This window comes from Saccostrea cucullata, unplaced genomic scaffold, assembly GCF_032062105.1.
Source record: "Saccostrea cucullata isolate Sc308-1 unplaced genomic scaffold, CSIRO_AGI_Scuc_v1 ctg5770, whole genome shotgun sequence".
NCBI classification, from domain to species: domain Eukaryota; kingdom Metazoa; phylum Mollusca; class Bivalvia; order Ostreida; family Ostreidae; genus Saccostrea; species Saccostrea cuccullata.
Window position 1 is genome coordinate 83,017 of NW_026939913.1, and position 10,351 is coordinate 93,367.

At 31.9% G+C, this 10,351-nt stretch overlaps 1 pseudogene; it reads right to left on the reverse strand.

Moving 5' to 3' along the window:
- Positions 1-679: 679 nt before the first annotated feature.
- On the reverse strand, positions 680-3,889 carry LOC134254273 (regucalcin-like; annotated as a pseudogene).
- Between the last annotated feature and the right edge of the window lie 6,462 nt (positions 3,890-10,351).

Below are 10,351 nucleotides of genomic sequence, written 5' to 3' on the forward strand. Positions count from 1 at the left end.
GATAGGTTCAATTAAGACATATCCACAAAGGATTTGAAGATAGGTACAATTCAATTATACCTAGGTTCAATTCGTTTTATGTTGTTGGTAAATAATGAACGCTCCCTTGGAGACAATATTGAGAATGGAGGGAAACGCACAGAACCTACAGAGCGACGACAACAAGGATGAAAGGAGAAATAAAGGTTAATTCAAAATGTGCTAAAAGCATCATATACTTATAAAAAAATACACATGTATATCATGTAGGTGTATCTTGTATTACAGCCAGATGAAGATTTCGATAAACTTTTGCGCCAGCTGTGACGTATCGGAAATGACGTATGATAAAGGGAGTAGTAGTTATTGCCAATATCTTAGTAAATTAAAGGTAGGTTCAATTCAATTGTACCTATCTTTAAATCAATTATACCTATCTCAATTCAATTGTACCTATCTTTAAATCAATTATACCTATCTTCAATTCATTGCATTTGTACCTATCTTCAAATCAATTGTACCTATCTTCAAATGAATTAAAGATAGGTATAATTGAATTGTACCTATCTCTAATTCATTTGAAGATAGATACAATTGATTTAAAGATATGTACAATTCAATTGAAGATAGGTACAATTATTTGAAGATAGGTACAAATATTTGAATTTATGTTCCTTTTATACAAAAAGCTAAAACAAAATCTGGATTTAGCATTTTATTGCTTACTGAGATTATAAAAATGTTACAGGTATGATTCGATCTTACTTCAAAGTAACAATGAGGAGGATAACCGAAAGGATATATGTGAATTAAATTGGCCTTGTTGTTTTCCAGAGAATAACTGGTAACTAGGGGTACTGCGAGTCAGTACTGAGCTCACTAAATGAATAACGCCCGCCTCCAATATGATTATGATGGCAAAGTCCATGTTTTGCTCTAGGAGACCCGAAATAAATCAATAATAAAGTCTCACAATCAGTTACATATACTTATTAATAAATATTCAATGAATGCAAACATGAATATTCCTTTATTAAATTTATACAAAAAGTGTATCTTTTACTCGTTTTAATCCTCTTTGATTTCTCCTTCATATATTTTGCCTTAAAACCTTTCACACCAAGACCTTTAACTCTAAAAACAGAACCGGTTAATGGGTATTTCTGAAACTCTTCCTCGGAGACCTCGTGAGCGGAACATGTGACGTAAAATTCATCCACGTTCTTCCCGCCAAAACAACATGATGTTATTCTTAGAGCAGGGATGTTGACAGCCTGCAGTTGTTGACCTAGGGAAGTTAAAGTATATCCATTCATGTTCATGAATCTACATATAAATTAATAACTATGTAATCGCATATGTACATCATATACACAATTCACTTAAGTATACACACACTACACACATTTATCAATTAAATTTAAAAAAAAAATATAGGCTTAAGAAAAGATCAATCAATTCTTCAATTATCTTCGCTAGCCAAGGGTTTCCGATCCGAAATTTACTCTACAACCTTTGGCAGATATAGTTCTATCAAACTTTATAATTGCGCCGCCTATCGCCGTAATTGAGTTAAGTCCCTTGAAGCTCTTTAATATTTATCCAATGAAAATAGCTGCAACAGACGTAAATCAATATGACGTTTGAAACAATATGGCGGCCTTCGTGCAATTTGATGTGGAATATAACCCAACACCTCATACAGCTGTTGGCACACCTCAAAAGTGGTAGAAAATATAGTTCTTCGTGATTTTTTGTCAAGAGTTTGACAACACTTTTTACATCTTGCCTGTCAATTATTATCAATGAGCCGTGACATTTGATTGGCTTAAATTGATGCACCTAAAATGCGGAATACAGAACTATGTGGTCCTTTCAATAATTCTTGAAAACAGATATAATCAAAAGAAAATATTTCAAATTAAGTATTCCCTTGTTTTTTGTAAGCATATATCACCTCCTAACTTTCATCCCTTGTAAATAATACTCTTCTTTTGCATAAAACACGAACAGACTTTAATTCAACCGAAAATCGTCGATTAGTAAATCCTTGCGTAGACTGGGACTTTGCAGCCAATCAAATTCGTTTGCCCGAGTTCTAAACTTTTCAGCCAAGTCTGCCAAGTTTGAAGATGTTCTTCAATATAAAGACTTGTAATTCTTATATATTATCATTCAATAGTATGAACCAGGCGAAAGAATTTTTTTGTGAATATTAATAAGTTCTAGATATTGCATAACACTGCATTAAAATAGTGAATTCATTTATATCAATATCGTACAAAGGGTATTACCTGTTTGGGGGTCAAATTGAACAACTTTTCCAGCAAAGAAGCACGCAACCCATAATTTACCCTCTGTATCAATGGTCATTCCATCAGGAAAACCGAATTCTGGTAATTATTTTCCAGCGTTGTCTACAATCACTTTCTGGTTAGCTAAAATAAGAAATAGCAGATTTACATGTATGCAAAGCTACATGCCAACTTCTACCAATACATTAACTATTAATGACTTAAACTTTTATTTCTCTTATTACATGTTTGTTGATAAGGCTTTAAAAATACAGACACTAATAGACAAAATGCAAATTTTGCCAGAATTAACCATCGTTTGTTTTGAGAAATTAAGTAATTACAATCGATATTGGTTCCTGCATGAGTATGAAAGCTTACAAATCTGTCCTGTATTTACGTCATAATCATAGCAGTATATCTTTCGTGGTGTCGAGTCAATGTAGTACATTGTTTTTTCGTCACTGGTCCAAGCAAACCCATTAGACATACCGACATCTTTCACCATTGTGTGCAGACTGCCGTCCAGGTCAAGACAATACAGACTACCAATTTTAGGCATATTTTCGAAGTCAGGATCAATTGGTCCATACGTCCCTGCAAGCAATATGTATAGGATAAATAAAACGTGTTTATTTAATAGTTACTTTCTGAGAGTAGTACCGTCTGCTCTGAAAATAGTCAGAAGAATATCAGATAGAGGAAACAAAGGCGCACCTGCCCAAACTCTTCCTCTCGGATCACATTTTCCATCTTTAAAGTTTGTCCCTTTATCCACCTCGTGAAGTATGGTTGTCTTCTTTGTGTCCCAGTCCACGTGAACTAAAGAACGACCCACTCCTGCAATCATTCCACCTTTTCTAGCGGGTACCAAATCCTACAGTGTCCTCTACAAAAAAAAATTCATTATATTAATGATGGATAATTTGAAGATTTTCATAATATTATCATGTAATAAAACAATAATGATGTCTTTTTCAGCCAATACGATAAATGAGCTCTACGGGCTAGGGGAACTGTGTACTACTCGGATGGCTAGATAGTAATGATAAAAAAGCAGTTTCAGTGTTTCACAACCAAATAAAAACGCAACCTAGTCAAAATGTAAACCATGTATTTTGTTTTTGTATTCTACATGTACTATATAATGAATATTTTACAATAGTATTCTACTATTTAATGAATATTTTGCAATTGTGTTCTACTATATAATTGCATGGTATCTTAATTTTTTACAATAATTTTTTTCAAAACCGTGTACTTGCGGTACGATGCAAAAATTGTTTTATTTTTACAATGCAAAATTACAGGGAAAGAAGAATGGTCATGGAAATCAACAGAAATATTAAATTTCAACATGTTTGAAGAGAGTCAATTCAGGTTTAAAAAATACTGTGTTCTCTAAACACAAGTGACATATTCATTACTTACCTAGTATTATTTTATCACCAACACTCGTCTCTGGGTTATATCTATGGATAGTGTTTTCCTGAAAATCAACAAAGAGAAGTGTATTTGTCATGTCATCCCAATGAGGGCCTTCTCCGTCTGTTTTTGTTGCATTTTTTATCACACATTCGACAGCCATTTTGAAATAAAAACAACTCCTTAATACTGATCCACATACAGAATAAATGTTTGCTCTGTGCTTTATCTGAGTGAAGATTATCCACATGTGCAGATAATTACACTGTTTGTTACGTAACTGTCACCCAAAGTAGAGGAAACTTAGGAAAACAACAGTCAGACCGTTTTTCTCAAAATACATGTGAAATACACGAGAATCGTTTGGAATTATGTGGATTCTGGTACATTGTATCCATTCATCGAAGGATATAGCATGCAAGACGTGTTTAATAAATTGTACAGAGATAGCAAATTACTGTATAATATTGTTTTGTATTTTTATATTAGAATTAGATTAAAAAGCAAGATAGAGGACAAGGTAGGGTAACGGCCAAATATGGCCCCTTTGATGTAAAATCAGAATGCTGGTAAAATTTTGATAGTTTGAAGTTAAGAACTTAATAAAACGATGCTTACTTTAAAAACAACACTAATTTGAATTCAAAGCTTACATAGAAGCTTATAGAGGGTGCAGAAGTTGGACATTTTCCAGGATGGTGGAATTTCATATTTGAGATACTTTTCTCTTCGGAAAACATAGAGCACAAGCTTGCCTATCTGAGATTTTTACAAATAAACTGCATCTGATACTAGTGTATAAAATAATTTAATTTGGCACATAGGCAAGCTTGTGTTCTATGTTTTCCGAAACAAAATGTGCTGTAAAATCGATGAAAATTTGCATAAAAATGAGAAAATTCTAAAATTGACTTATTTTCTGCCCGCTCTGTCACTTCTGAGGATTTCAAACTTAGAACCAAGCTCATTTTGTGGCAGGGGTGACAACAGGTTTTTAGGGATAAACTGTTGTATCATTCTGAAAGACACTAAAAATAAGGGTCCAAAAACGGGTCTTAGCCTATCTTGTCCTTTTCATACAGAAAGCTGAAAAGATCTTGATTTAGCATTATAAAAATAATATTATAGGTATGATCCTACCTTCAAAGTAACTATGAGCAGGATAACCGAAATGGCATGTGAATTCAATTGGCCCTGTTGTTTTGCAGAGAATAACTGGTATACCTACATACATGTAGGGGTACTGCGAGTACTGAGCCCACTAAATGAAAAGCCCGCCTCTAATATTATAATAATGGCATTAAAGTCCATCTTTTTTTCTAGGAGACACGAAATAAATCCAATTGTAAAATTTCATAATCAGTTAGAAATTAACAAACATTCAATGAATGCATACATGTATATTTCTTTGTTAATTTCTGTATAAAAATCTATCTTTTGCTCTCTTTAACCCTCTTTGATTTCTCCATCATATATTTTTGCCTTAAAACTTTTCACACCAAGACCTTTAACTCTAAAGCCAGAGACGGTTAAAAGGCATTTGAGTAAAATATTAAGTAAAAATAAAACATATATAGCGTCAGATTGAACATTCACATGTAAATATCCTATACTTTAAGTTTTCTTAAAAAAAAAGTATGATTCAATTTTTGCAAAAAAAAAAAGATTGATTAAAATGGGTCCCAGAATAAAATGTGTAAAATTATAGAGAATTGAACCAGTTGTTTTAGATATATTGGCGATTGAAAAAAAATTCAATTACAAAAAAACTAAAGTAGATGACATAACAATATTTGACCTTTTACCTCTTGATATGACCTTGACCTTTATAGTACTTAAAGAATGAAGACTCCTTATAAATTTATCCAAATATCAGCCCTCTACTATTTATGGAACAAAAGTTACATTGCATTTTATAACACACAGTTACATGCTTGTTTATTGTACTTAGATAGCGTAAACACATTAAAAAATGTTAGCTCCCAAGTTACCAATATATAGGATTCTCTGATTTTTTCCACAGAATATGACGCAAACATGCTAAAACTTGTTATTTTTCTTACAGTGACCATTTATTGTTGTCAATATAGTAATATTAATTTTTTTTCTCCAGTACTTTAAACTTTAAAAAAATGAGTTAAAAATAGAATCCACGGGTGTTTTGTACTAATATATGTACCTTAATATGTATTTTACCTTTGTAGAAAGCAACATTGTTTTTATGTTTATCAGTATATATTTTTTGAAAAAAAAAAATCATCTCATTTCAGATTTCAGAAAACCCTGATGAATTTGATAAAAATATCCTGCAACATGTAACAGACATTGAGGGTCTTAGACTGTTTGCAGACATAGATGATTTCAAATCGGGAAAATACTTCTTCAAGACTAAATTTCATACTGTCTTTGTTTGCATAATTGATCATCTTAGATAGAACAGGGAGCCGTCGACTTACCTAAGTGGAATTCAGGGCTTAAGGAAAAACATCTTCCCTCTTGTACTACATACTTGAATGTCAAAGAAACAATGGAACCAGTGTTCATTACATTGACTTGAATAAAATAGAAATCAGAGATAAAAATTTAGAAAGGTTCACTGCTTTTTCGGAGAAGTTTGTAGCAGAGGATTGCCTCGCCATAGATCATATCACTATTTTCAATTCTCATTTTGTTTACAAAATTAAGGAAATATTCGTAGATAAAAGAATTGTATTCATTTTCATTGAAAAGGGCTTCATAGCAAGTGCAAATTCTGTTGAAATTGACTGTAAAAGAGATTTACTCCTGGATAAGGAGAATTTTAGAAAGATTTGGAAAGGTTGTTTAAAGTCATTGGGATGTCAAGAAGAAGATCTCATACAAGAAGGGGAAAAATATTTGATCTATTTTCAAAACGCTTCCTTATGACTCCGAGTATGCTGCATTTTGTATTAAACTACCTGTATAGTGTCACAGTCTGGGAAAAGGTGCAGAGCAAGCATTATTTAAATACACAAAAAAACAAGCAAGAAGAAATAGCGAACTTTAAAGGATGTGGAAACGATGAACTGTTTAACACAAGTAAGAAGTGATAATGGACCATATACACTATTAAAATGCCGTTTTGAACACTTAACTGTACTGAACTTGTACGAAATGAAAGAAAGCTCTTTACAGAAGTTCTTGCAATCAAATGAACTTTTGTATAAATATCGCGTGCAACTATGAAATTGTTAATGTTAATATCTAACCGATAAATACATTTGTGGAAAAAAATATCAAACAACATTGAATATGACTTGATTTATTCAGAGACTATAATGGTAGAAAACAAAGTGCAGCAAACATTAATATAAATGCAAAAAAGCTATGCAATTATATACAAAAGGTTGTACATGTATACAAGCAGACATTTTTATTTTACGTTTTCACATCAGTTTCAGTCTCGGTTAATTGATGTTTAAATGAAAACATCTTAATCATCATTATTTCTCTTAGGAACCTTTGAAAAATATTATAGATTCTAAATTTAACAGAACATTAAAATCAAAATTGTTCAAATGAATAAATCCTTATCTCTTGTAATGATTTAATGAATTTGATATATACTAGGAAGCTTTCAAGTAAAGATTTAAACGATCCTTACTTTATCTTTTTCTTTATTATTTCTCTTTAGAAGATGGTCTGCGTCTTCAATACGCCAGTTTCAAGATTGTAACTCTCCTGTGATAGAGGCGCAAAAAGTATCCATTTCGGCAGGGAGGTGGGACAGGTTGTTTCTGTATACAAACGTGCATAAATAAATGAACGATATTTATGGCTTTTATAAAAATTTATTAAATGTATATTAAAAAGATAATGATATTAAGCAGTGATGCATTTGATGATTTTATCAAGTTTAACTATGCATATTTACAAATCTACTTTAAATTATAGGTACTTGAAAACGAAATAAACGTCATAGTCTTAATGAAAAGTAACTGATTTTCTTGATTGTACAAACAAAAAGTTTGTGGGTTTTTTGAAGCTATAATAAGGAAAAGAATCAATGTGTCATTTAGATCGCCTACGTACAATGTTCAGATACATGTGTACCGTTTTTATTAGAGGTCCAAATATCTTCCCTCTTCTGAAAAGTCTCACATCAACCGACATTTTCTTTTTTGTTACGATTTTTTTTTTGCTTTAAAATGACGTCTTTAAATTAATTCGGTTATTCTCAAAATGTAGAGTGCATACTGACAATCCTGTAGTTATGATAAACCAGTATATCGACGATACAATGTATCCAATATATAAATATCAACTATTTGTCCCACCTGTTTGTTTACGCGGAAAGGTGGAAAGGTGGAAAATTACCCTCGATCAACACCATTGCATGATACTGATCAGTGATTATACCTCTTAAAAAGAAGTCCTTCATGTTTCTATCAAATGAATATCTATCTACTCATTAAAAATTCACACCATCTCAACAAGAAAAATGAAAGATTGGAAATCAACAAGCATAAAAAACTAATATCCTGACACTTTCAATCAATCAGGAGTGTTACAGCCAAGTTGACAAAATTTTTCTTCTTTATAAATATTTTAGGTGAAGAGTTGCAATCTGTGGAGTTTACTGCTACAAGAATCACCTCTTGCTGTTTTGGAGGTCCTGATCTGGATGATCTGTATGTAATAAATTCTATTCATGAAGCACCGGCAGAGGAAATTAAGGAATATCCCTTGGCAGGTCTCTGTTTCGGGTCAAGGGCCTCTGTGTCAAAGGCTACCAAGCAAATGTATACGAAGGTGATATCCCTATGGATTGAAATGGTTACAAACGTAGTTTTGTTAAAGTTATAAATGATATGTCCATTATAAAATTACTTTTGACTTAATAAGAGCTTATCTTGACACAATATGCAGCATTGAATATTTTGTTATAAACTCACTAGAGCCAAGGACTTTTAACTGATTTTTTTTCTGATGCAAAAGTGATTGTCTATGCCTGTACAGTCTAGGTCTGTAAACGTTTTACATGTTCAGTTTTCTCCTCTCAAAACCCCTACTTTAAGCCAATTCATCAAAACTTGCATCATTGCATTTTTGGTTAGAGAACACATGTTTGTTCAATATGCAAGTTTCGAGATTATCTCCCTTGGTGCGCTCTTTCGTTGGGGAGGGGAGTTTCGTTGCCGCGTAAACAAACAGGTGGGACAAATAGTTGATATTTATATATTGGATACATTGTATCGTCGATATACTGGTTTATCATAACTACAGGATTGTCAGTATGCACTCTACATTTTGAGAATAACCGAATTAATTTAAAGACGTCATTTTAAAGCAAAAAAAAAAAATCGTAACAAAAAAGAAAATGTCGGTTGATGTGAGACTTTTCAGAAGAGGGAAGATATTTGGACCTCTAATAAAAACGGTACACATACATCTGAACATTGTACGTAGGCGATCTAAATGACACATTGATTCTTTTCCTTATTATAACTTCAAAAAACCCACAAACTTTTTGTTTGTACAATCAAGAAAATCAGTTACTTTTTATTAGGACTATGACGTTTATTTCATTTTCAAGTACCTATAATTTAAAGTAGATTTGTTAATATGCATAGTTGAATTTGATAAAATCATCAAATGCATCACTGCTTAATATCATTATCTTTTTAATATACATTTAATAAATTTTTATAAAAGCCATAAATATCGTTCATTTATTTATGCACGTTTGTATACAGAAACAACCTGTCCCACCTCCCTGCCGAAATGGATACTTTTTGCGCCTCTATCACAGGAGAGTTACAATCTTGAAACTGGCGTATTGAAGACGCAGACCATCTTCTAAAGAGAAATAATAAAGAAAAAGATAAAGTAAGGATCGTTTAAATCCTTACTTGAAAGCTTCCCAGTATATATCAAATTCATTAAATCATTACAAGAGATAAGGATTTATTCATTTGAACAATTTTGATTTTAATGTTCTGTTAAATTTAGAATCTATAATATTTTTCAAAGGTTCCTAAGAGAAATAATGATGATTAAAATGTTTCATTTAAACATCAATTAACCGAGACTGAAACTGATGTGAAAACGTAAAATAAAAATGTCTGCTTGTATACATGTACAACCTTTTGTATATAATTGCATAGCTTTTTTGCATTTATATTTAATGTTTGCTGTACTTTGTTTTCTACCATTATAGTCTCTGAATAAATCAAGTCATATTCAATGTTGTTTGATATTTTTTTCCACAAATGTATTTATCGGTTAGATATTAACATTAACAATTTCATAGTTGCACGCGATATTTATACAAAAGTTCATTTGATTGCAAGAACTTCTGTAAAGAGCTTTCTTTCATTTCGTACAAGTTCAGTACAGTTAAGTGTTCAAAACGGCATTTTAATAGTGTATATGGTCCATTATCACTTCTTACTTGTGTTAAACAGTTCATCGTTTCCACATCCTTTAAAGTTCGCTATTTCTTCTTGCTTGTTTTTTTGTGTATTTAAATAATGCTTGCTCTGCACCTTTTCCCAGACTGTGACACTATACAGGTAGTTTAATACACAGGTAGTTTAATACAAAATGCAGCATACTCGGAGTCATAAGGAAGCGTTTTGAAAATAGATCAAATATTTTTCCCCTTCTTGTATGAGATCTTCTTCTTGACA